The sequence below is a fragment of the Mus pahari genome, chromosome X (genome assembly GCF_900095145.1).
Source record: "Mus pahari chromosome X, PAHARI_EIJ_v1.1, whole genome shotgun sequence".
In the NCBI taxonomy this organism is placed as follows: Eukaryota; Metazoa; Chordata; class Mammalia; order Rodentia; family Muridae; genus Mus; species Mus pahari.
In genome coordinates this window covers 110,337,146-110,340,563 of record NC_034613.1, presented here as the reverse complement: position 1 = coordinate 110,340,563, position 3,418 = coordinate 110,337,146, and the positions used below count along the sequence as shown (strand labels likewise).

General features: G+C 45.3%; 1 non-coding gene across 1 annotated transcript; it reads left to right on the top strand.

Moving 5' to 3' along the window:
• Window positions 1-472: 472 nt before the first annotated feature.
• LOC115063213 lies at window positions 473-601 on the top strand. The gene has a single exon (XR_003843096.1). It is a non-coding gene; the product is annotated as a small nucleolar RNA SNORA17 (small nucleolar RNA).
• Window positions 602-3,418: the final 2,817 nt, after the last annotated feature.

Here is a 3,418-nt window from a genome sequence, read left to right as displayed (position 1 = left end):
GTCTCAACTACTTGCTCTACTCCATGGAGAAAAGTAAAGGACTTTAAAAGGAGGCTAAACAGCATGCAGACAGGTTACTAAGTCAAAGTTCTAATGTCTATCAGCCAAAAATATAAGTCATCAGAGATCAAGAGCCCACTTATTGGAATTATAACAGTAGGACACCAAGGTGTGGGGTGATATTAGAAACTCATATTGCAGGAAGGAAAATGTATTAAGTAAACTTGTAAACTCTTACAAGTCAGAGAGTTCACTAAACGAAGTGAAGAAAATCTTGTCTAATTTTTCAATAAGCTAACTGGGGGCCTTCAGAAAATTCATCAACTTGGATCCCTTATCTTCAGAAAGACAAGCCTTTCCATGTCAGCATTTTATTAGTCTCTGATATACATAGAAAGCTTCTAAAATTACAGATAAGACCCCAACCCCGAAGGATCAGCTGTTGGAAAATGTCATTAAAAAAATTTCTCTGCCTGCCCCTAGAGGCATTGCAGGAGTGGCTGTTGTGTCACTCGTGCATCAGTAGGTGGCAGAGAGGAGAATGACCATGTCTACATTCAGTGTTCTGACCTATGAACACCTGAATGATTGCTCCGACCTGCGGCACTTAAGTAACAGGGGTCTCGGGGAAGGGAGCAACAACAATGACAAATTTGGGGTCAGGACACTCGAAGGAAGGAGACAAGACAAAAATTCTGTTCAAGTCTCAGTTTACTCTAGGGAAATAGAGAGTTTAAAAAGCTATAAACCACAAAGGTATTTGCCGATGTGCACGGGCCAAACCAGTATTATTATCACTTGGTTACACAATAACATAAATGGAATGTCCCCATTGTAAAAGGCTGGAAAGGAATGTCCACATTGTAAAAGGTCCAGAAAGTCCCCTATCATAAAATGTCCCAAGTCCATTGCAGGAACGGAAGCAAGATAGTGGAAGAAACAAAAGATGATGTTAAAAGATGATGGCCCAGGGAAAAGATGGAGACTGAGATGCCAGGGACTTTGGGGTCCCAAAATATGATTAGTAGCCTAATATTCCTTGAGAAAAGCAAGCCCGTAGACTACCAGACCACTAGTCTGGCAGCACCCAGGCCCTCACAGTTCCCAGGACTAGAAGGAATCTGGAGACTAGAAGAATTCAACCTGGGCTTGAGAGCCTTGGGTGAGAGTAAGCCCAAGACAGACAATCCTCACATGGGGCCACTCAGGTGGGTCAGGCAAGGAGCAAGCCTGAGATGACCACCAGACTAGCACCATGGGGCCTGGACAGGGAGCTAGCCTGAGATGCTCACCAGTTGGGCACCACACAGGCCTGGAGGTAGGGAAATATATATGAAATGACCTCTGCCTGGTACCATAATGCATGAGCAAGGCATGGAACTCCTGAGATAACTCCTGAGATGAACCCAGACACTCAGGGACTCCAGGCACCTCTAAGAGGAGCAAGTTAGTGATGGAGAAATGGAAGAGAAAGTGAAACCGAAGGATGTGGGCACAATGAAGAGAAGGAGAACTGGAGACTTGAGGGTAGTGAGACCTGATATGAGTAACCAGTAATGTCACCATGGTGGGGTCCTGGCCTGTGCTGCCACCAAGGGACATGTCTGTGTCCATGGCCCTGAATCTTCAGGAGTCTGTTACCACCAAAACCATGCAGAAGTCTCTGGTCTGAGCTGCCACTTAGGGACATTTTGATGTCTGAGAACTGTGCAGAACTAGCCCCACCCCTTACATAGGTATTATGGGAGTGTGGTAGTTTGAATATGCTTGGCCCAGGGAGTAGCACTATTAGTAGGTATGGCCTTGATGGAGGAGGTATGTCCTTGTTGGAAGAAGTATGTCACTATGGGCATAGGCTTTGAGACCCTCCCCCCAGCTGCCTGGAAAACAGTAGTTTTCTCCCATTTGCATTCAGAACAAGATGTAGAACTCTCAGCTCCTCAAGCACTGTGCCTTCCTGGAGAGTGTCATGCTTTCTGTCATGATGATAATAGACTGAAACTCAGAACCAGTAAACCAGCCCCAATTAAATGTTTTCCTTTATAAGAGTTGCCTTGGTCACAGTGCCTTTTCACAGCAAAGGATCCCTAACTAAAACAGGGAGATATGGCCCTAGCACATAAAATCAGGATAGTTGATCCTGTCCATGGCTAGCTGCAATGCTCAAGAAAACAGGCCCCACACACTGAGGGAGTTGAAGGTGAGCTAGCTCCAAGGATAGGAGCATGGGAGATCTGACTCTTCCACTCATCTCATATGTTGTGGACCAGATGAAGGAGAAATAACCTTCTCCCCCTCCCCCCTCACTACCTGTAGCAGGTGACTGACCTGATCCTGATGTCATAAGATCAGGATAGTTGGCCCTGCCCTTCACCAACTGCAGCACTTGGGAGACTGGGCCCTGCACCTCACCTGTGCAGCACAGTAGAGCTGAGCCTATTGACCGGTGTGCAGGCAAGTCACACCTGAAGGCATGAGCATGAAAGAGCTGTCTCCATCACTTGCCTGTCATGCAGTAACATGGGTGAAGGCTAGATGAACCCCCCTTTGCCCCCAAAGGCATTAGGGTGGAAGAACAGGTGGGCTCACCAGTTATATACTTCTCAAGCTCAACCCTGGCTTTGAATTGGACTACCGTAACATCTGCCTTATCTATGAACTGTTGGAGTACATGAAGGGACTGGTCCTACAGATCCAAAACTACTAGATCTCCAAGGCACAGGGCAACAACAGAATATCTGAGAGAAGTACCAATGAGGCTTCTAGTACTGATAAAGTAGCAGAAGTCAGAGGCCTTGAATTTCACCAATGGCTCATTGCAATGAACATTTGCAAGCAAAGTATAGATTGAAGGGTATACTGTGGTACACACTATGATACACATATATTGTTTTTCTTTATCTCTTGTGGGAGGGGTTAAGGGTAGAGGGTAGGTAGGAAGGGAGGGAGAAATGAGTGGGATTGGGGTACATGATATAAAATTCATAAAGAATCAATAAATTGTTAAATGCCTCTAGAGGAAGATCAGTGGAAAATGAGGAGAGATGTTTAAGTTTGAAGATGATATTGGCAAGACCTATCTACCAAAAGATCCTCATTAATATATGCCAAAGATTAGAAAGCCACACTTAGGCCTGCTGGACAAAATCCCATTCCACTCAGCATGTATCTGTATCACCCCACTCCACCTACTCTAGCTGTGTCTTATGTGTGAAAATATAAGGCTTGACATTGAGAGGTGGATTGTCTCCATACTCAGTGTAGGAAGAGGCCAATGCTCAATATTATGTCTACTTTACAGAACTAAGAATTTACAGGAGTTGGTAGACCATGGGACTCTTAAACCCAGGGTTGTGGGTTCAAGCCCCACTTTGGGCATTGTACCTTTTGCTGGGCAGTGGTGGTGCATGCCTTTAAT